At 42.8% G+C, this 24,413-nt stretch overlaps 1 long non-coding RNA gene across 1 annotated transcript; it reads left to right on the top strand.

Moving 5' to 3' along the window:
• The first annotated feature begins 232 nt into the window (after positions 1-232).
• Positions 233-11,309, top strand: LOC143690789 (uncharacterized). The gene is made up of 4 exons (XR_013179182.1): positions 233-284; positions 1,026-1,346; positions 10,098-10,243; positions 11,011-11,309. It is a non-coding gene; the product is annotated as an uncharacterized LOC143690789 (long non-coding RNA).
• Positions 11,310-24,413: the final 13,104 nt, after the last annotated feature.

Here is a 24,413-nt window from a genome sequence, read left to right as displayed (position 1 = left end):
TCTACCCCTCACTGACTTTGAGCTCTCAATCAAAGACATGGATCTCTTTCCTAGAGCTACTTAGCACCTGTTTATTGCCCAACTATAAGGTATTATACTAAGCTTTAAGACACAAAGAGGGCAAGCCAGATCCCCGTCTCAGGAGGTTACCCTTTAGTTGGGAGAAGACACACAAACTATTATGACAACAAATTCTAGAATAGACAGACCACAGGGAATGTTTTCTAAAAGAATCAGGGCCACTTCACAGAAAAGGCAGCAATTTAGCCGAGCAGGAAAGAATCGTAAGCTTTGTCCTGGTGGACAAGCCGAGGAAGGGTGAACAATGTGTCTGTGCTAGAGATACTGGGGTGTGAGGCAGCCTGGAACTTCAAATGGTTCTGTATTTTCTGGACTGTAAAGGGGTGAGGGTGAAGATGAGGTATGAGGTCACCAAGGGTTAGGTTACAAGGATTGCTCGAAATCTAACTAGGGGGCTTGGACTTTATGGTGGCAGTTCAGGCCATACTTACCATCTCTGGAGCAGGACCATCTTTCCCTGTGGGACAGATCACCTTGATTGCACTGGGAGGTTCAGAGGTAGGGACCTGTCAGGAAGGTCTTGCAACGGTCCGAGGAATCGGAATGAGCTCCTCAGTCAGAAGGAGGAAAAGCCACAAAAAATTCCCTAGAAGGAGGAAGAAACCCAGGAGAAAGGGTATTAGGGACATCAGGTGAGGAGACGATTTCCAGGAGAGAATGGAAAACAGCCCTGTCAAATGCTGCAGATCAGAAGCTTATCAGGAGGAGAGGGAGCCCATGAGATCCAACCACCTTAGTGGGATTTGTTCCAGGGCGGTCACGGTCAAGAGCCAGACTGCCAAGTGTCGAGGAGAAACCAGGAGAGGGAGGTGAGGGGACAGGAAGTTTGCCTCTGTTTCCTCACCTGAGGACTGGGACAATAACAGAGTGGTGCGATACTGCAGATCCTAAAGCTCACAGAAAACGACAGCATTCTGTGAAAATATTATTTGCTTACTTATTAGATGACTTTGAGGAGCAGCGTGTGCGGGTCGTCAGCTGTAGATGTGGAGAGAAAAAAGGGCTGAAAGATCAGGAGTCTGAGATACTGAGGAAGCACAGAAAGAAAGGAGCCCACCCCCCTTCAGGGAACACATCCCTACGTCCTGCGAAGACATGCAGTCATCACTAAAGACGGTCGTACAATCTGGCTCTGAGCGGAACCACTTAGAAGAGGAGGACAGCACCTTCTCAGCAGGGGCACGACTGGCTTCCCTTCTTCATATGTCACTTTGAGGGTCCAATGAGAGCACTGAGCCAGGCACTGTGTACTCAACAATCCCTAGGTATGTTATCATTAGTGTCTCTGTGGTCATATTAGTTTCCCAGCTGTTAAAACAAATACCATGCAGTGGGTTGGCTTGAACACTGGGAATTTGTTGGCTTTTTTTGAGGCTGAAGAAGTCCAAAAGTGAGGCATCAGCAAAGTGATGCTTTCTCCCCAAATACTGGTGTCCTGGGGCTGGCTGCTGGTGATCCTCGGACCCGGGCTTCTCTGCATATGGCCACAAGCATGGTGGCCTCTCCTGCTTCTCCCTCCTCTGCCGGGTTCCACTGACTTCCAGCTTCTGGCTGCTTCCTGTGGCTTTTCTTATATCCAATTTCCTTTGCTTGTAAGGACTGATATCGGATTCAGGCCCACCCTCATTCAGTGGAGGCTCACCTTTAATAACATCTTCAAAGGTCCCATTTATAAATGGGTTCTCATCTGCAGGACCAGGGGTTGGGACCTGAACATGCCTTTTGTGGGGGACATGATTCGATCCCCAACACCAATCTTGAGATTTTGCGTTGTGGTAATTAACCCTATTTAAAATAATTTTTAGTTTTGAGAAAAAAATGTAATATAGAAAATTATGGAATAAAATTAAAATTAACCATTGTCTCACAACCTGAACACAATGAACATATATATATATTTTTTTTTTTGCATGGGCAGGCACTGGGAATTGAACCTGGGTCTCCAGCATGGCAGGTGAGAACTCTGCCTGCTGAGCCACTGTGGCCCTCTCTATGAACATATAATTTTATAAACTAACTTTTTAATAACTCTTATTATGTTTGCTATTCATATTCACTATTGAAAATCTGGAAAATACAGAAAACTATTAAGAGGTAGATACAATCCCAGAATAATTTGGGCAGTGAATAAAGAACCATTTGCAAAGTTCCCTTGGGGGACTGGGTGGAAAGGAGGAAATATTCAACTTCCCCATATGGAGAATTTCTGATTTTTCACAAGCAGTGGGGACAGCCAAATCAACAAACTGAGTCCTTAATCTTGGAGTTCGCCTCTATGAAACTTATTTCTGCAAAGGATAGGCTAAGCCTACTTAAAATTAGGCCTCAGAGTCACACCCAGAGAGCGTCTTTTTGTTATTCAGATGTGCCTCTCTCTCTCTCTCTCTCTCTAAGCCAACTCACTGCCCTTACCCTCCCCCCTATGTCATGTGAGACATGATTCTCAGGGGTGTAAATCTCCCTGGCAATGTGGGACTTGATTTCCAGGGATGAGCCTGGGCCCAGCATCACAGGATTGAGAAAGCCTTCTTGACCAAAAGTGGGAAGAGAGAAATGAGACAAAATAAAGTCTTGGTGACTGAGAGATTTCAAACAGAATTGAAAGGTTAGCCTGGACATTATTCTTATGTATTATACAGATATCCCTTTTTAGTTTATGGCATATTGGAGTGGGTGGAGGGATGTACCTGAAACTGTTGAGCTGTGTTCCAGATGCCTTGATTCTTGAAGACGATTGTATAACAATATAACTTTTATAATGTGACTGTGTGATTGTGAAAACCTTGTGTCTGATGCTCCTTCTATCTAGGGTATAGACAGATGAGTAAAACAACATGGATAAAAAAATAACTAATGGGGAGGATATAGGGTAAAACAAAGTGGGTAAATTGAAATACTAGTGGTCAATGAGAGGGAGGGGTAAGGGGTATGGGATGTATGAAGTTTTCCTTTCTCTTTTTATTTCTTTTTCTGGAGTGATACACATGTTCTAAAAATGATCATGGTGATGAATACACAACTATGTGATGATATTGTAAGCCATTGACTGTACACCAGTACTGTCTGTGTGTGAAGATTTGTCAATAAAAAATTTTTTTAAAAAAAGTACATACAAATCACCTGTAATCCCACAGTCAAGAGATAGTTTTGTATAATTGTCGATAGTCATGCTGATTTGAAAGGATTATGTGCCCTGGAAAAGGCATGTCTTAATCCTGATCCAATCTTATGGGAGCAACCATTTCTTTTAATCCCTATTCAGCACTGTAGGTTGGAAACTTGATTAGATTATCTCCACAGAGATGAGACTCACCCAATTGTGGGTGTTAACCTTTAATTAGAGGGAGCTGTGACTCCACCCTTTCCAGGTGGGTCTCTGATAAGTGTTCTAGTTTGCTAGCTGCCAGAACACGATATACCAGAAATGGCACAGCTTTTAAAAGGGGGAATTTATTAAGTTGCAGGTTTACAGTTCTATGGCCATGAAAATATCCCAATTAAAGCAAGCCTATAAAAATGTTAATCAATTAAGGCACCAACAAGAGGTTACCTTCACTCAAGAAAGGCCAGTGAAGTTCAGGGTTTCTGTCTCAACTGGAAAGGCACATGGCAAACATGGTGACGTCTGCTCGCTTTCTCTCCAGGCTTCTTGTTTCATGAGCTCCCCTGGGGTTGTATTCCTTCATCTCCAAAGGTCTCTGGCTGCGTGGGTTCTGTGCTTCATGGCGCTGTCATCGTTCTAAAAACAGGGACTCTCCAAAATGCTTCCTCTTTTAAAGGATTCCAGTAAACGAATCAAGACCTACCTGGAATCTACCGCTAATCCAAGGTTAATACCTACATCTGGGTGAGTCATGGAGATAATCTAATCAAGTTTCCAATTTACAGTATTGAATAGAGTTTAAAAGAAAAGGTTGCTGCCGCAAGATTGGATCAGGATTAAAACCTGGCTTTTCTAGAGCACATAATCCTTTCAAACCAGCACATTCAGCTTACTGGAATCCTTTGAAAGAGGAACCTCTTCATAGAAAGCTTGACAGTGATGAGAACCACGAGGGCCCACGCAGCCAGAGATCTTTAGAGATGAAGGAAAATGCCCCTGGGGATCTTCATGAAACGAGAAGCCTGGGGAGAAAGCTAGCAGACGTCGCCACATTCACCGTGGGCCTTTATAGTTGAGGGACAAACTCTGAAATTCATTGGCCTTTCTTGAGTGAAGGTAACCACTTGTTGGTGCCTTAGTTTGAACATTTTTTATAGGTTTGCTTTAATTGGGACATCTTCATGGCCATAAAACTGTAAACCTGCAACTTAATAAATTCCTCCTTTTAAAAGCCTTTCTGGTATACTGCATTCCAGCAGCTTGCAATCTAGAACAATATTCTTTTTCTCAACGTCCTTTTTAAAAAATTAAGTTATATTATTTTATAGACTGTTTCTTCCAGTAAATATAGCATGAGCATTGTCTCATATTATGGAATAGTTTTTTAAAACATTACTTGAAATGACTACTTATATCTCCTCATATGAATGTAAAATTCCCCTTTGGGCATTTAGGTTGCTTCCAGTTTTCAGAAAAAATTATTATTTTTTAACATTAATCATGATAGTTTTTCTTTACATAAAACACAGAAACAGAGAAAATATCACCTATAATATCACCACCTAGAGATAAACAGTTAGTGTTGTGGGGTGCACCGAAAGAGAGACCACACAATTCAAAACTGCAAGCCAGTTTGGAGTCTTTATTAGCCGGCTGGCAACTGCCTCAGAAACCTCCAAGAAAGAGGATTCAGAGAGCAGCCCCCAGAGGTTTTCAAGGTGAGCTTATAAAGGCTAAAATCGTGCTGTGGCTTTTTTGCAGTTGCTAGCAAGCAAGCGATTCATAGAAGCAGAAGAATGCTGTTAGCCGTTGCCAAAACCCATCCCGTTCCCACAGTTTCATAGCATTGGTTATTGTTTAACTCTCGGGGACATTCCGCCCCAATGGGGTGGGGACTTTCCCTGCTTGGGCCTGACTGATTGCTCCTGCTTGGGCCTGATTAATTGCTCCTGGCCCTCCACAGTTAGAATTTCAACTTTTTCTTTTCCCAGTGTTTTTCTACACACATACACACCCATGTACATATGGCTTTTTTTTAACTTAGAAATCTATTTTGAACACTTTCCAAAATCAATACATATTCTACAAAATGATTTTCAAAGGCTGCTGGTTGCATGATATTTCATGTTAGGAACAAAGCACAATTCACTAAACTAATCCTGTTGTTAGATGTTTTGATAATCTTTCATTTTTTTGGCATTATAAATTACCCACCATATGTGAGATACAGTCATTTAAATAACATCTAAAATAATATTTCAAACTTGAGAAAATACTTGTGCCACATTATAATGTAGAAAAGAACAAGTTTCAAGATGATATCACCATGATGACAAGTAGACATATGTTTTAGCCTGTTAAGCTGCCAGAATGCAATATATTAGAAATGGAATGGCTTTTAAAAAGGGAACTCATTAAGTTACAGTTGTATAGTAACTTGAGGCCATGTAAATGTCCAAACTAAGGCATCCAGGGAAGGGTACCTTAACTCCAAAGAAAGGGCTGATGAAGTTTGGGGTTTCTCTCTCAGCTGGGAAGGCACATGGTAACATCTGCTAGCTTTCTCTCCTCATTTCATAAGGCTTCTACAGGGGCATCTTCCTTCAGCATCTCCAAAGTTCTCTGGCTGTGTGGGCTCTGTCAGCACTAAAGCTTTTTCCAAAATGGTTCCCTCTTAAAGGGCTCCAGTAAGCAACCCTACTTTGAATGGGTGGAGACACATGTCCATGGAAACCAACTAATAAAAAGTTCCCACCCACAGTTGGGTGGGTTAAGTGTCCATGGAAACAATGAAAAAGATCCCACTGAGCTAGCTATATTGAATGAGGATTAAAGGACATGGCTTTTCTGGGGTACATGACTTTTAAACTGGCACATTCCACCCTTTGGACCCCAAAAAGACATGTTCTTTCCAAATGCAAAATACATTCATTCCATCACAATATTATAGAGCCTTAAACCATTTCAATAAAAATACAAATGCAATACAAAGTCAGAAACAGTACAAAATCTCAACAAAGTCAGCAACAGGCATAGTCTGTCCTAAGGCAAAATTCTCCTCCAGCTGTGGAGCTGTAAAACTCAGAACAAGTTATCTACTGCCGACATATAAGGGACGGACAGTCATAGAATGCAAGTGTCCATTTCCATAGGTAGAAATTAAAAGGAACACAGGGGTTGCTGCACCTAAACAGTTCTGAAAACCTGCAGGGCAAATTCCATTAGATTTCAGCCTGGGAGTCATTTATCCTCAGGACCTAGACTAGCGCTCTGTCCTCTCCAGGGCACACACTCAACCCCTCCAACCCCTGGGTGGCAGCCAGGCTCTCTCTAATCCCCAAGGAATGGGTTCCACTCCCTCTAAGGCCTGAGGCACCAAAACTCTTCTGGAACATTCAAGTAGAAGGCCCACCCTCTGCCTTGGTATTTGGGTGGGTCCACTCTCCTGGCCTGAGATGTCTTGGTTTCAGACCTTAGTTTCCATGGTGCTGCCTCTGAAGTTATTTTTCCCTCAGTTTGTCTCTTTTCTTTCCCTTTTAGTCCAGACTGGCAGTCGGTCCATTCATACCGATCCCACAACCCACTTGTTGGTTTTCTATGCAATATGCTTGGATCATAACCATTGGATGATAGGCCTTTCCTCAAATCCTTCCTGGATGACTCCATCTCAAGTCCTGACTTTTCCTGAAATGGTAGCTGGTTCCATGTTTGAATAAATCCTCCCATGGGGCCCTATTCAATGGGGTTGCATTTTCTGGAAGCCCAGAATCTTCCAGACCATCAATTTCTGGTTTCTTTATACTCAAAAGTTCAGCTCTTACCTCTGTCCTATCACATTTCACTATAAGCTTCCAGTAGAAACCAGGCCACACTTTCCACATTTAATTTGGAAATCTCTTCAGCTAAATATCCAAGTCCATGACTTTTAAAAATCTACCTTCCATTCAAAACCAGTGATCAATTTTGCCAGATCCTTTGCCACCTCATAACAAGGATCACCTACCTTCCAGTTTGCAATAATATGTGCATTATTTCTGCCTAAGACCTTATCAGAAGTATCTTTAGAGTCCACATTTCTACCAACAGTCTCTTCAAAGCATCCTAGGCCTTCTCTATTAAGCTCCTCACAACTTTTCCAAAATCTTCCCCTTATCCATTTAAAAAGCCATTCCAACATGTTTGATATTTGCAAACTGCAGCACCCACTTCTCTGGAACTAAAATCTGTTTTAGTTTATTAAGGCTGCCAGAATGCAATACACCAGAAACAGAATGCTTTTAAAAAAGGAATTTATTAGGTCACAAGTCTACAGTGCTAAGGCCGTTTAAATGTCCAAACTAAGGCATTCAGGGAAATATACCTTGATTCAAGAAAGGCCGATGAGTCCAGAACACCTCTTCCCATTGGGAAGGCACATGTAACACCTGTTAGCTTTCTCTCCTCATTTTATAAGACTTCCTCAGAGGCATTTCCTTTCTGCACCTCCAAAGGTGCTGTTGGCATTAAAGCTTCTTCCAAAAGCCCTTCTTCTCTCTTAAAGGGCTCCAGTAAGCAACCCCACCTTGAATGAGTGGAGACACATCTCCCTGGAAACCATCTAATCAAAAGTTGCCACCCACAATTAGGTGGGTCATATCTCCATGGAAACAATAAAAACGATTCCACCCAGCAATATCGAATAAGAATTAAAGGACATGTCTTTTCCAGGGTGCATGACAGTTTCAGACTGGTACAACATGTGTGTCAAAACTTACAAAATTGCACATTTTAAATATATATACTTTATGTCAATTATAATTCAGTAAAATTGTTTGAAAAGTAAGACAAAATTCATTTCTTGTACAAAAGCTTATTTCTATTTACATGGTGAGCTGCTTCATGGAGACATCTCTGTGTAAATCTTGGACTCTCCTTAGAACAGGTTCCCTCAGAAGCAGAATAATTGCATCTGAGGGTATCAGCTGCCAAATTGCACACCTGTGTTAGCAGTGTATGTTCTGAACGCTAAAGACGGGATGGGAGGAGTGCAAAGAAAATGCTCAACTCACCAAATTGAGAATAGAGAAGAGGATATGATGATTTATTCAAGAAGTACAAAAGATATATTTTGATTCTATATTAGGTGATATTAAGGAAGACAGAGAAAGCAGAAGCACATGACAACAGGTTAGCAGGAAAAGCACCACTAGAGCAGGATAATCTCTGCCTCTTGCCTGAGTCAGTGTCCTTGCTGGTCAAATGGGAGGGATGAGAGCAGCCCTAAAATCCGCTTCATTTCTGACTTTTTCTGAGTAAGACTGCTTTCCCCCATCCCTACCTTGTGTCATTCAACAAACACAGCATCCTCTCCCTAAGCCCTCCACCTTCCATCTCGTTTTCCTCTGAATTAGCTGGGTTCTGTAATATGCCTCTATGATGCACTTAGTGGCAAGGAATAATGTCCTTTGGATGAAATTAGTCACACCTCAGAAACTATCCGATTCAATAACATTTAGCAAATATTTATGAAACTCCTCCTGTGAGCCTAACATTTTGCTACCTGTTGGCGATATGACATGCGCTCCACTGTGGAGAAGTATGCAGCTTAATGGATGATGCAGACGCTGAACAGATCTGGGCCATAGAATTCTCTGTCTACTGAGCTAGAGCTATCCTGTGCCATTGGACCCAATTCCACGCTTCTGGAACACTTGATTGTGTTTCTCAACTAGATAGGCTTGGGGTCAAAAGAACCGAGAGTGAGGCATTCGGTGGAAGAACAGATGGGATTACTCTGTCACTGCAATCCTGTCATGACACCATGTTCTGTCCTATTGGGATGTTTATAAAGAAATATTAATAGCTAATAGCTCTCTTCACTCTACAGACAATCCATCCCCAAAGTCCACCCATTTCTCCCCCTTTGTACATGGCTCTCAAATCCTTCCATCTCATAGCTCCCCCTGAATGCTGCAGCACAATCCACTCCCACCTCCTGCCTGCACAGCTCTGAAACTCTTCTTTCCCTGAGGATAGCAACCAAAGCAAACTTAAAACAAATAAACAGAAATATCTTATCATGCCATCCGCTGCTTAAAATACTCTATAGCAGGGTGCACGGGTGGTTCAGTGGTAGAATGCTCACCTTCCATGCGGAAGACCTGGGTTCAATTCCCGGACCACGTACCACCCCCTCGCCCCCAAAATAATACTCAATAGCTTCCCACCTCTTTAAGGATAAAGACTTCACAGTGGCTTCGAAGACCCCATGTTGTATCCCTTGCCTCCCCGGCTTTAAACACACGTCCTGCAGCAATTCTCTCTAGCCACACCTACCTTCCTTCAGTTCCTCCTGTGCAGTATGCTCCCTCCAGCCACAGGGCCTTTGCACAGGCTTCCTACCCTACTGGGAACACTATTCCCTCTCCTTCATTGGATAGGGCCTTTTTGAGCTTCAAGTCTCAGCTCAAACATCACTTCCCCAAGCAAAATCTTCCTTCACTTCCTGGACCGTAACATGGACTCTAAAGCATTTGTCACAGTGGTAATTGCATATATTTTTTGTATTACTTGATCAACATCTGTCTCCCTCCCTAGTCTATAAACTCTCCTAGGGGAGAAACATCTATTTCCCTCTCCAGTGCCTGGCATGTAACATTAAAATGATTTTATAGTGGATAAAGAAATGCATTATGGAGCCGTCAGCCATGGGTTGAAGTGCATTTGACACAGGAAGAGACGTGGATGATAATTCAGAGTCCACGGGCCACCATCCACACGTCTTCCTGGAAACTCCTCCAGAGGACTGTTAGGGTAACAGTAACAACAACGGGCAGCGTTTAGTAAGCACTGACCAGGCACTGAGCAGCCATTGTTCCATTTAATCCTCACAACAGCTCATCAGCTTGATCCCTGTATTATTCTTCCTTCACAGATGCAGAAATTGAGCCTTTCCTGAGGTCACATGGCTAGCAAATGGCAAAGCCAGAACTTCAGTTTACACTTGTCTGACTCCAAGTTCGGTGGTGAAAATGTCCAGCACCAGCAGGGCTCTTGCTGCAGTTCTGTTGACCAAGACAGGTGCTGAGCTCCTGGGGCGGTGGGATAGAGGGGAGAGATAGGACATTTGGTTAAACTTATAACTCAGATTTGTAAGGGAATGGGCAAGTGGGGTGGTTCCTGAACAGGGTCACTTATTTGCCCTCCACTCAGCATCCAGGTATGTATCCATCGAAATAAGAAGCCCCTTCCTAGCAATCCCCTGCTTAAAATCCCACGGCCCTCGGGCAGGCGAGCTCACCCTGCAGCTCATCCTGGACCCTCCTCTAGCCATTCGGGACCATTTGCTGTACCCCAAAGGCCACGTGTAACCCCTCCCCTCAGCAGCCACCTGAGTCGGCCTCTCCATTGGGGCGACCTCACTCTCAGCACTCCAGGAAGCCATCCCTGGCCCAGCTGGAGTTAGCACCCACCCCACCCACCCCCATATTTTCACATCAGCCTGAGCAAACTTATCACACCAGGCTCTTGGCTGCCTGCTCGCCTCCCACCAGACACACAGGACATCTGCGTGGTTGGATAATGGGGATCATTTGGGGGTAGGGAAGGAAGCCCCTGAGCTTTGGCATCAGACAGATCAGGCTTTGAACTCTGGCCCCTCCACTCGCTTCCTGGGTAGCCTCTGGCCAGCCACTGACACGGTCTGAGTTTCATTTTCCTCATTTGTAAAGTGGGGATACTCATACTCATCTCACAGGGCTTTTGGGAGTGCCACATTATAACATGAAAATAATCACATATATTTAATAATGTCATCCAGATAGCGAATGTCCATTCTTTTCATCCAGTTCCACGTGGTGAGTTTTGCCAATAAGATTGAAATCCACTTGGGAGTTCCAGGCATAATTTTATACTCCTCCCTGCCCTGTAAACTTTGGCAAGTTGTGTGGATCCGTCTGGACTTGTTCCATCCAATGTGGCAGCTGCCAGGGACAACACTTGAAATGTGGCCGGTTTGCACTGAGATGTGCTGTCTGTGTGAAATGTTCACTGGATATTGAAGACTCAATATGAATAGAAGAGTATAAAATACATCAGTAATAATTTTAATATTGATCACATGTTTAAATGATAGTATTTAGGATATATTGGGATAAATAAAACATTATTAAAATTCTTTTCATATTGCTCTTTACTTTTTAAAAAAATATATATGCCCCCCCAAATTAAAATTATCTACGTGGTCAGTCTTTGTGGCTTGTATTATATTTCCTTTGGACAGGGCTACTCTAGACACTCAGAGAAAGATAGTTAAAAGCAAGACTCTGATCACAGAGCATGTAGGTTTAGACATAATCAGAAGCTCTGTAAACATATTTGGAAAGAGAGGAAAGATAACACTAAATTTAAAGAAAGAGGGCCAACTTATTAGTTACGGCATCTCACTGGGCCTCTGTCTTCATTTATGAAACCATGTGACCTCTCAGATCCCTTCCAGATCCAAATATATGTGTCTATAAAAGAAATAGCTAAATGAAAATATTTCATTTTTTACCTCAAAAAATTGCATATGGGGTGGGCAATGGTGGCTCAGTGGCAGAGTTCTCGCCTGCCATGCCGGAGACCCAGGTTCGCTTCCAAATGCCTGCCCATGTAATAAAAAAAAATTGCATATGTAATTTTTGTAGAAAAAAGTAAAAATTACATATGAGCAAGAAATGAACATTAAAACCATCAGTCTCACCACCTAGAGAGAGCCATTGTAAATATTTTAATGTATATTCTCTCAGATTCATATATACATACCACAGATAATGTTGTACAAATGTATACCTTGTTTCAGTTAACCAACTATTGCACGGATATTTTCTTGCCACATTGTGTTTCCACACCATTCATTGTGATGACTGCCCTGTGATATAGTTTAAATGAAGGCCTCCGAGTATAACATTTATTGTAGGGGATGTTTTAGTGTAACTGTGAGGACTCCAGATTGAAAGAGGTGAAGAAGTTTGAGGAAAGTACCAGTGCCTTTCTTTTGTGACGCCGTCTACTGTACAGGGGACTTTTCACACAAAGCCTCCGGAATCTCATTCTTTGACTTTCTCATGACCGTCCAGCTAGCACAGAGCCTAGCCTCTAGGAAACATCAATAATATTATTGAGCAAATGAGAAAAGTAAATATATATTCTCTTATTTATGCCTCGTAAGAAGTAGTTTAGGTAGGCGTAATCATCATCATTTTGCAGATTTGGCATACTGCCTCTGTCATTTTGGTAAAATCCACTCTGACTTGCACAATCCCACCTCATCTGAGCCTCACAGCCACACTATATAGCATTAGTCCCAATAAAGAGAGGTAGGCGCGGAGGCTGAAAGAGCCAAGAGTCACCACATGGGAGAGCTTGTACTTGAATTCAAACCCATGATGCTTTCCAGGGCTGCCCAACTGTGAAAAACATGTTGCTCCACCTTTATTTAAAGTGGTTTGGGGAGTGGTAGGGTGGAATCACTGGTGTGCGGCTAATTGTTTAATATTCAGCTTGGCAGGGTAGGGGCAGGAGGGGGCCTTGATTTGCATTGTTTGCTGATTCCCCTGGTGTAAATACTTCTACCACGACCTTTTTAAAAAAATTTTATTTATTAATTTAAAAAAATTTAACAAATGAGCTAAGACATCAACATATATAACCAATAATTCACTATATCATCACTTAGTTGCATATTCATCATTTCTCAGAACATTTGCATCAATTCAGAAAAAGAAATAAAAAGACAACAGAAAAAGAAATAAAATGAAAACAGAAAAAAAAATTATACCTACCATACCCCTTACCCCTCTCTTTCATTAGCATTTCATACTAAATTTACTTTAACATTTGTTCCCCCTATTATTTATTTTTATTCCATATGTTATACTCGTCTATAAGGTAGATAAAAGGAGCATCAGAGTCTGTCACAGCCTTTTGCAGCTATGCGCATGATGTCACTGAACCTAGGGACGGGAAGAGATGTGCATGGTCAGCTCACCAGGGCCAGCTGGCTCCAACACACCACTGGATGCAATAAACTATCTCCACGTACTTATTAATTCCTGGAGACGAGAGGAGGTATCGCTTTTCAATTTCCTATCTTTCACAACGGCATGTATATGGTGTATCAGTTGGGATTCCCCAGAAGAAATAAATATATTCAGAAAGAGAGAGATTTTAAGGAATTGAGCTCATGCAATTTCATGCCTGGTGAGTCCAAATTCTGTAAGGCAGGCCGGGTGGCTGGAAATTCCAGTAAAGGCCATATTAAAGTCTTGAAGCAGAAAATTCTCTGATCCCTGGAACTCTCAGCTCTTACTCATAAAACCTCCAACTGAGTAGAGGTGGCCTGCTCACAGTATTGAGGCTAATCTCTCTAGCTGCTAATCCCACCGACAGAACCCCCACAGCGATGTCTGGGCCAGTGCTTGACCAAACAATGGACACTCCAGCCTAGCCAAGGTAAACCATAAAGTTAAATAAGTAGATGAGATGTTCAGACTTGACATAAACTCTTTCCCTGGGCTTGGTGTCCAGATATCGCGCACTCTTAGGGGTCCTTGCCCGTCGGTCCTTCTCCCCTGGCCCCAGGGGGTCCGACAGTCCTGTCTCCTCCCCCGTTTCTCTTTTCTGCTCCACTCCTGTCTGGTGCAGAACCCTGTGCTTTTACAGTCTTTGGCGATCAAAAAGCTTAGGCCCTTTTTCCTGTCCCGGGTTCCACCACCTCATAGTTTCCAAAAACCTCTAGGATGTTTCCACCTGGGAGGGACGAAAGTGGCAGATGGTGCTGCCTCTCAGGACTGCGGTTTTCATTTAAAAAAAACTGACCCGGCACAGAATGAATAAATGATTTGGAAGCCAGGAAGTCTGGATATCAGTTATAACAACCGTGCTTACTACTCTTGCGGTTGTTATTTTTCTCTTTGTACCTCATCGAGGGGTTTACTGTGTGGCAATGAGCTGGTGCTTGTGTGTGCTGACAAAGGGAACTTCATTTTCCTACCTGTGAGCTGTGGCGACTGACGCAGGAAGGGCAGACTTTGGCGCCACCTCCTGGAAGCTCTAATTATTGCAAGACATAGATGAATTTGATAAAATTGACGAAAATAGACATTTTGTTATCTGTTCTTGAGTATATGGTCGATTTGGGAACTGTCTTATAAGAAGACATATGGAAGATGTAAATTAACAAAACATGAGTTAATCACTGACTTCTCCCACACTAAAACGTCGAGAAGAAAATGGTTGGATTTTCATCCTTCCTTTCCCTCTCTAACCTACCCTCCCTTACAGATACTAATGCCCAGTAAGATGGTCAAAGACCAAAGAAGGGACAGCAGGCAAAACAAAAGCTGTGAGAGTCCGCTATCCTGAAGATCAGGCCCAGCGACTCTGGGAAGCGAGTCGTTTTGCAAAGCCAGCCCAGCCCCTTTTCTGGCCTGTGAGGAGGGGATGGAAATGGACTTCCCGCAACTTCCAAAATCAGAACAAGCAATGATGCACCAACTGCAAGCACTAACAAGCTTCACATTTCACTTGCTGTAGAGCTTCTCCCTACTGTAGTCTGTAGCCAGAGGCCAGATACCCAGCGACCTGGTCAGCGGCAAGCGCCTTCGCAATCACACTGGGCAGATTGCACCTGAGCAGCCCAATCACTTGCCAAGGCCGCCACCCCCCACCCCTCCCAGCTGCTTTTCAACCCCAAACGGCAGCGTCCACTACTCCCTCAGGATGCCTTTCTCCTCTTTCTCCTCTGGGTCTTCTTTCATTCAACTTTATTTCCCACAATTTGTTTGTAGGTCATTGATAACGCATTTTTTTCTCCCACCAAAAAGACTAGACAGCTTATGGTTACATTGCTTGCCATTTGCACATGGTTTAATGCTTTTCAAAAGCTATCATCACCATTATCATCTCACAACCTGGGAAGTGAGCAGAAAGGTGTGTCACCGAAGGTATGGATAGAAAGCACCAGGCTTACCTGGCCAGGTCAGCCTCACCCAAGCCTGGGATGAGCTGCTGTCACGGCCCCAGATCACCTGAGCGGGCGGTGTGCGGGGCTGAGCGTGGAAACGCAGGGGAGAGAACACACTCTAAAGCAGGCTGAAGAACGTGTACAGCTGGTTGTTAGGTTGATTCGTGCTTTCAAGATATTTATTGAGCACCTAAGACGCGTCAGCTGCTGCAGGAATGCAAAGTCCAACTGGATCCTTTCTCATCCTCAGGAAGCTTTCAGATAGATGGGGCAGATAAATAAGCACAACACAAGGAGGGAAATGGTACCTATTTAAGACAGGCTGTGCTGGAAGACCTCAGAGGAGGAATTTCTCTTTTGTGTGCGTGGGGGTGGGGGTGGGGGTGGGGTGGGGGTGGGGGGTGGGGGTGGAGGTGGGGGTGGGGGGCGGGCGGGGGTGGGCGGTGGGGGGGGGGGGGGGGTGGGGGGTGGGGGGGGTCGGGTGCGGGTGCGGGTGGGGGGGGTGGGGGTGGGGGGGGGGGGGGGGTGGGGGGTGGGGGTGGGGTGGGGGGGGGGGGGGGGGGTGGGGGGTGGGGGTGGGGGTGGGGGTGGGGGTGGGGTGGGGGTGGGGGTGGGGGTGGAGGCTCGGAGGCTTTAACTGGGCCTGGAAGTGGAAAGTGGGTGTGAAGACTAGTTTGAGATCAGGTAACAGTCACGCCCACCCCCAACTCCCCCATTCCCACTGTTGACAGAGGCAGACTCCTAAGTCCCTCTTCCCCCTTCAGGTTTCCAAGGCTACCTCGGGTGCCCAGGGTCCACCTGAAATCTCCAAGGACCTGACTGGCAAGATCTGCCGAGGAGAGGAGCGGGTCACACAGGCGCTGATAACCAACGAAACTCATGAAGATTTTCTCTGAAGCTGAGGGATGGCAAAGGACCATCTCTTCCCACTTTTCTGTACTTTCAGACTGGGTTTCACCTTTGCTGGCACAAGGGCTGTGGGAAGCTGGGAGGTGTCAAAGCGGCAGTAGCTGCTCTGCTTTGCCTCATTTCTAGATCTCGATCCTGGTGGTGAAATACAGGCCCAGGAGCCATTTCTTCGTTTCCTGGGGTCTCAAAAACCATCAGCTCCTGCCCCTGCCAACAACAGGACAAGGCCCTCTGAATTGTTCTAGTGGTGGCGTTTACACCCGGTGGCAGCTGGGACGCCTGGAGGGCGTCCTGCTCGTGCTCCACAGCAAGTCAGCCACGTGCTCCCCCCTCCCTCCTCCTTTTGATAAAGACTGGGTTTGCCACAAATACCAGGGGTTTGTGGTGGTTTGGAGCTATGCACCCCAGAAAAACATATTCTTAAACTTAACCCATTCCTGTGGATGTAAAGTCTTATAAATAGGACCTTTGGATGAGGTCACCTCAGTCGGGGTGAGGCCCAGGATGGATCGAAATCCTATTACTGAAGGTCTTATAGAGACGGTCGCAGAGAGAGAAAAGCCACAGAGATAGCAGTCAGAAGCTGAGGTCAGCGTAACCCAGAAGAGAAGGGAGAGGCTGTGCATGGCCATGTGACAGAAAAGCCAGTGACTGAGGATGACCAGCAGCCGGCCCCAGAACCTCAGTCTCCTGGGAGAAAGCATCGCCTTGATGACTTGACTTTGGACTTCTCCTAGCTTCAGAACCATAAGCCAATATATTCTTATTGCTTAATCCAACCCATTGCATGTATTTGCCTTGGCAACCAGGAAACTAAAACAGGGTTTCTAGAACATCAGAACCAAGACAGAAGTGGATTGCAGGCCCCTTTTGATCCTAAAGGCTTTTTTGTGATTATATTCTATCAGCAGGAGTGCGTCCAATCCTACCCTTCCATAGCCTGTAAAAGTTCTACCATTTAGTGGCTACCTGAGTCTGGAGCTATGGGTATAGAACACATGGGAGCCCATCTCTGCCAGGGCAGTACTAGTTCCAGAAAGCGTGCTTTGAAGTTTCCTTGGAATTCCAATGCCTCACCTTATCCTGGAGTTAAAGAGCAGGATGTCCGACTCTCAATAGAAATTTTATCCTCTCCCCACCCCACCCCCACCCCCCACTTCCCCTGTGTTTCAGTCCATGTTCAATCAGAAGTAGAATTCGGGGTCACTCATTCATTTGACAAACACCTGTTAAACATTTGCATTGGAAATACACACATGGTTAGAATCTGGTCCCTGCTCTATGTGAGGAGCTGTGCAACTCTAAATGCATATTTAACACAAGCTTAGAGTTTTCAAAGGCCAGGCCCCCATCTTATTTATCTTTTCATCCTTTGCACTTAGCCCAGTATCTGAGACATAAATGGAGGATGTCAACAAGAGTTTGTTGAGTGAAATAAATAGCCAGTGGTTAAGAATCTATGTACAAACATTGCTAAAAGAAATCAAAGGAGACCTAAATACATGGAAAGACATTCCCTGCTCATGGATAGGAAGGCTAATTATAGTTAAGATGTCGATTCTTCCCAATTGATCTATAGATTCAACACAGTATCAATCAAAATTCCAACAACCTACTTTGAAGATTTGGAAAAGCTAACTACCAAATTCATCTGCAAGGGAAAGAGACCCTGAATAGCTAAAAGCTTCCTAAAAAACAAGAACGAAGTGGGAGATTAACAGTCCCTGACTTTAAAACCTATTAGAAAACCACAGTGGCCAAAACAGCATGGTACTGGCACAAAGACAGAAGCATTGACCAATGGAATCAAATCGAGAGTGCAGAAATAGACCAAAAAAATCTATGGTCAACTGATTTTTGACAAGGCCCCCAAATCCTCTTAACAGGGACAAAATAGTCTTTTAGTAATTGGGCATGGAAAAACTGGATATCAATAGCCAGAGAATGAAAGAGGACCCCTATCTTACACCCTACACAAAAATTAACTCAAAGTGGATCAAACACCTAAATATAAGAACTAGCAACATAAAACTTCTAGAAGAAAATATAGAGAAACATCTTCAAGACCTAATGATAGGAGGTAGCTTCCTAAACTTTACACCAAAAGCACAAGCAACAAGAACAACAGAAAATAGATAAATGAGAACTCCTCAAAATCAAATGTTTCTGCACCTCAAAAGCACATGAAGAGATGCTCATTTTCACTGGCTATAAGGGAAATGCAGATCAAGACTACAATGAGATACCATCTTACACCTATAAGAATGGCTGCTATTAAACAAGCAGGAAACTATAAATGTTGGAAAGGATGTGGAGAAACTGGGACACTTATGCACTGCTGTGGGAATGTATAATGGGGCAGCCACTATGGAAGACTGTTTGGTGCTTCCTTAGGAAACTGAATATTGAGTTGCCCTATGACCCAGCAATAGCACTACTTGGTATATACCCAAAAGAGCTGAAAGCAACGACACAAAGAGACATTTGCACACTTATGTTCATAGCAACATTATTCAATTGCCAAAAGATGGAAACAAACCAAATGCCCATCAACAGATGAGTGGATCAACAAAATGTGGTATACACATACAATGGAATATTATGCAGCAGTAAGACAAAATTATGTCCTGAAGCACATGACAAGATGGATAAGCCTTGAGGACATAATGCTGAGTGAAATTAGGCAGACAGAAAAGGACAGATACTGTATGATTCCACTTTTATGACCAGCATAAAGGTATAATCAGAGGCTTATAATACAGAATATGGGGGACATAGAGATACACAGAAGCTAGAGATGGGTGAACTGTTAGGTAATGAGGTTGAACTCCAATGTAAGGGAATATATAGGTGCGAAGGTGATTCTCTAGTGGATCTAGAAGTAATATTACCATATTGAAGATACACAAGATTGAAAGGGGTTGTATAGACCTACGTGTCCCACTGACTCACACTAGAAATATGAATGAGTTCTTGTAAGAATTACTTCAAAGATATGATTCTTGTATAAAGAGTAAGTCCAGGGTACAGGAGAAAACTCCTATTGCATGCTATGAGCTATGTTCACAAGGAAACTATCAGCACTACCACAGCAACAGCAGAGGTAAATAATGGGATGAGGGACAAGAGTTAAGAGGAGATTTAGATTTCCTATTTGGTGAGAGTGTATTTACTGGTTTTCTGATTCTTGGGAACAATGAAATTATTTAAAATTGAGGATGTTGATGGACTGTGAACTTTGGACCCTCTATGTGACGCCTAATGAATGCAGGCAGCTGAACGATGCACTGATGGAGAAGCAGGTTGGCGAACGATGGTGCATACTTATGAATGAAGGTTGTGCTGCTACAAAAAGGAACAGTGCCATGAGGCAGGCAAATATGTGAATGAACATGTGGGACATTTGGTGAGACAAAATAAACCAAGAACAAAAAAACAACAATGGTATGCTCACCTTTAAAATACTTACAAGAAAACAGGGCCCTAGACTGTAAGCTTTTATAGCAGACACATTAAGTCCAGAGTGGTGATTATTATTTCCGGATTTTGAGAGGCTGTTTTATATGTATAGCCTGATATTTAGAGATAAGAACAAAGCTGAGCAGGTTAGGGTTAAAGTAATTCAGAACACAGCGGTAAGGAAGACAGGGTCTATATTTTAGAACCACACATATTCTTTGAGACCGATGAAAGAAAGGTTTATTTGATCTGGAACTGAAATTTTCTGTAGTGCATAATCTAATTCAACCTATCTGTATAACTCATTTGAACAACTGAAACACAGGAAGCACAGAATAAAACAGAGGTCCTTTAATCCTGTATAGATTATTGTGATGCCTGGAAACACCCTAGAATATATTAAGCAGATAATCAAAAAGTATTGGCAAAGTCCCTTGAGGGAGGGGAGAAAGACTATGGAACTATGAGGTTTACACTTGTGAAGCTTATATAGGTAGCGAAGAAGCTTAGACTATCTATAGGCATGACTAAGAGTTATTTGTGGTGTACCTCCATTGTTGCTCAGGTGTGGCCTCAGTCTCTCTAAGCCCAACTCTGCAAGTGAAATCATTGCCTTCCCCCCATGTGGGACATGACATTCAGGGGTGAAAGTCTCCCTGGCGAAGTGGGAGAGGACTCCCATGGATGAATTCAGACCTGGCACCATGGGATCAACAATTCCATCCTGACCAAAAGGGGGAAAAGAAGTGTAATTAATAAAGTATCAGTGACAGAGAGAGTTCAAATAGAATCGAGAGGCTACTCTGGAGGTTGTTCTTATGCAAGCTTCAGGAGACCTTGCTACCTATCATAACCTACGAACCCCCAACCAGGACCATTCCAGCTAATCCTAAAGAACACCTAGGGCAATATATAAGATTCCACAAGGGTTCCAGGCACTAGAATAACTTTCCAGAAACCTACAACCTCCAGATGGGTCCCTGGTCCAGGTAAGTCCTGAAATCTAGCCCAGCCTCTCCAGAACATCAGATAGTTCCATCTTCCTATCCCATATTAGTGACAGACCCTTCCAATATCAAAAATTTAGAATTACCATAGCCCAAACCACCCCAAAGAGAGGTGTGAAAAGATCAAAGGTGATGGTGGAATTATACATAGAAGATAGGACTTAACAAATGAATATGAATGCTGAATCATTAAATGGATATCTCTTAGTCTCCAATGTTTTAGAGCAGCTAGAAGTAAGAACCTAAAACTGTGAAGTTGCAACCCTTGTCAAAGTCTGAAATATGTTCTACAACTAATTGTGTTGCTGTGCTTTGAAATTTATAGCTTTTTTGTATATACGCTATTGTTCACAGAAAAAGAAGGGAAAAAAAGTCGATTATGATGATAAGAAAATATTGACACCCTCTAGCCTCCTATATGCTGGAGCAGCTTGAAGGGTGTATATGAGAGGATTGTATGGCAGCCTATGACAAACTCTGGGATGTATCCTGTAGCCACTTTTTAAATTTTTTATTATTTATTTATTTATTTTGTGTAGCCACTGTTTGAAGAGTTCTTTGAAAACAATTCCTTTTTTATTTCTTTGCTTTGTATGTACATTATACTATACAATAAAAAAAGTTAAAAAAAAATTAAAATGGTGCCAGAAAAGAAATTGGAAGAAACTAAAAGAAGATTAATACTACTGGAAGACAGTGATAAGAAGCTGAAGAATAGGGAAAAAACAGCTATTCTAGTACAACCAATGACATTTCCAATCCTTGAACACCGTTAAGCACCATGCGAAACTATTAGAAGAGGCTGCACTGAGATCTGTCCTGTAACTACATGTTGAAGAGTGCTTTAAAACTATTGTTTAAAAAAAAAAAAACATTCCAGGCCAAGATGGCGGCTTAACAATGTGCACATTTTAGTTCGTCCTCCAGAACAACTCCTAAATAACCAGAAACAGTACAGAACAGCTCCTGGGGCCACGTCAGTGACCGGACACACAGTGTACCCCAGTCTGGACCAGCTGGACCGGCTGCGAGGCCCCCCAGAACCAGGAGTTCCCCAAGCCATCACAGCTGGTGCCCCTCCCCCACAGGCTGCTTCCCGGAGGGGAAAGGAAAGAGACTTTATCTGCAGCAGGGGCTGAGCCCAAACAAATGCCAATTGTGGAATTGATTAACAAATTCTGATTACTAAAAATAGTCCCCCAGTTCAGGTGAACCTGGTCAAAGCAGAGGTCGCTCATGTTTACCCCGGTGGCAAGGGGACAGGGCTGAAGGAAGGAAACAGAGGTTTTTGTGCTGTGTTTCTACAAAGGCTTGACTGCCTCTGGATTCAGCGGCAGGGCTCCTCAGGCTGCAACTGTCCCGGGCATAGGCAGAAATAAGCTCGTTTGAGGGCTTGTCTGGAGCCTGTGCCTTCCCCAGGGGAGGGGTGAAGCCCAGCTCAGGTGGAATCCCTCCCTCAAGGAATTCAGACACCAGGGCTTGGTAATTTTTTTTTAATTAATTAAAGAAAAAAAAGAAATTAACACAACATTTAGAAATCATTCCATTCTACATATGCAATCAGTAATTCTTAACATCATCACATAGATGCATGATCATCATTTCTTAGTACATTTGCATCGATCTAGGAAAAGAACTAGCAAAACAACAGAAAAAGATATAGAATGTTAATACACAGAAAAAATAAAAATAATAATAATAGTAAAAAAAAGAAAAGGAAAAAGAAAAAAAGACACAAACAAACAGACAAAAAAAAAACCTATAGCTCAGATGCAGCTTCATTCAGTGTTTTAACATGATTACTTTACAATTAGGTATTATTGTGCTGTCCATTTTTGAGTTTTTGTATCTAGTCCTGTTGCACAGTCTGTATCCCTTCAGCTCCAATTACCCATTATCTTACCCTGTTTCTAACTCCTGCTGGTCTCTGTTACCAATGACATATTCCAAGTTTATTCTCGAATGTCGGTTCACATCAGTGGGACCATACAGTATTTGTCCTTTAGTTTTTGGCTAGATTCACTCAGCATAATGTTCTCTAGGTCCATCCATGTTATTACATGCTTCATAAGTTTATTCTGTCTTAAAGCTGCATAATATTCCATCATATGTATATACCACAGTTTGTTTAGCCACTCTTCTGTTGATGGACATTTTGGCTGTTTCTATCTCTTTGCAATTGTAAATAACGCTGCTATTAACATTGGTGTGCAAATGTCCGTTTGTGTCTTTGCCCTTACGTCCTTTGAGTAGATATCTAGCAATGGTATTGCTGGGTCGTATGGCAATTCTATATTCAGCTTTTTGAGGAACAGTCAAACTGCCTTCCACAGTGGTTGCACCATTTGACATTCCCACCAACAGTGGATAAGTGTGCCTCTTTCTCCGCATCCTCTCCAGCACTTGTCATTTTCTGTTTTGTTGATAATGGCCATTCTGGTGGGTGTGAGATGATATCTCATTGTGGTTTTGATTTGCATTTCTCTAATGGCCAGGGACATTGAGCATCTCTTCATGTGCCTTTTGGCCATTTGTATTTCCTCTTCTGAGAGGTGTCTGTTCAAGTCTTTTTCCCATTTTGTAATTGGGTTGGCTGTCTTTTTGTTGTTGAGTTGGACAATCTCTTTATAAATTCTGGATACTAGACCTTTATCTGATATGTCGTTTCCAAATATTGTCTCCCATTGTGTAGGCTGTCTTTCTACTTTCTTGATGAAGTTCTTTGATGCACAAAAGTGTTTAATTCTGAGGAGCTCCCATTTATTTCTTTCTTTCTTCAGTGCTCTTGCTTTAGGTTTAAGGTCCATAAAACCGCCTCCAATTGTAAGTTTCATAAGATATCTCCCTACATTTTCCTCTAACTGTTTTATGGTCTTAGACCTAATGTTTAGATCTTTGATCCATTTTGAGTTAACTTTTGTATAGGGTGTGAGATACGGGTCTTCTTTCATTCTTTTGCATATGGATATCCAGTTCTCTAGGAACCATTTATTGAAGAGACTGTTCTGTCCCAGGTGAGTTGGCTTGACTGCCTTATCAAAGATCAAATGTCCATAGATGAGAGGGTCTATATCTGAGCACTCTATTCGATTCCATTGGTCGATATATCTATCTTTATGCCAATACCATGCTGTTTTGACCACTGTGGCTTCATAATATGCGTTAAAGTCCGGCAGCGTGAGACCTCCAGCTTCGTTTTTTTCCCTCAAGATACTTTTAGCAATTCGGGGCACCCTGCCCTTCCAGATAAATTTGCTTATTGGTTTTTCTATTTCTGAAAAATAAGTTGTTGGGATTTTGATTGGTATTGCATTGAATCTGTAGATCAATTTAGGTAGGATTGACATCTTAACTATATTTAGTCTTCTAATCCATGAACACGGTATGCCCTTCCATCTATTTAGGTCTTCTGTGATTTCTTTTAACAGTTTTTTGTATTTTTCTTTGTATAGGTTTTTTGTCTCTTTAGTTAAATTTATTCCTAGGCATTTTATTCTTTTAGTTGCAATTGTAAATGGGATTCGTTTCTTGATTTCCCCCTCAGCTTGTTCATTACTAGTGTATAGAAATGCTACAGATTTTTGAATGTTGATCTTGTAACCTGCTACTTTGCTGTACTCATTTATTAGCTCTAGTAATTTTGTTGTGGATTTTTCCGGGTTTTCGACGTATAGTATCATATCGTCTGCAAACAGTGATAGTTTTACTTCTTCCTTTCCAATTTTGATGCCTTGTATTTCTTTTTCTTGCCTAATTGCTCTGGCTAGAACCTCCAACACGCTGTTGAATAATAGTGGTGATAGTGGACATCCTTGTCTTGTTCCTGATCTTAGGGGGAAGGTTTTCAATTTTTCCCCATTGAGGATGA

This window comes from Tamandua tetradactyla, chromosome 7 (genome assembly GCF_023851605.1).
Source record: "Tamandua tetradactyla isolate mTamTet1 chromosome 7, mTamTet1.pri, whole genome shotgun sequence".
Classification (NCBI taxonomy): domain Eukaryota; kingdom Metazoa; phylum Chordata; class Mammalia; order Pilosa; family Myrmecophagidae; genus Tamandua; species Tamandua tetradactyla.
This window is presented reverse-complemented; position numbering and strand designations above follow the sequence as displayed.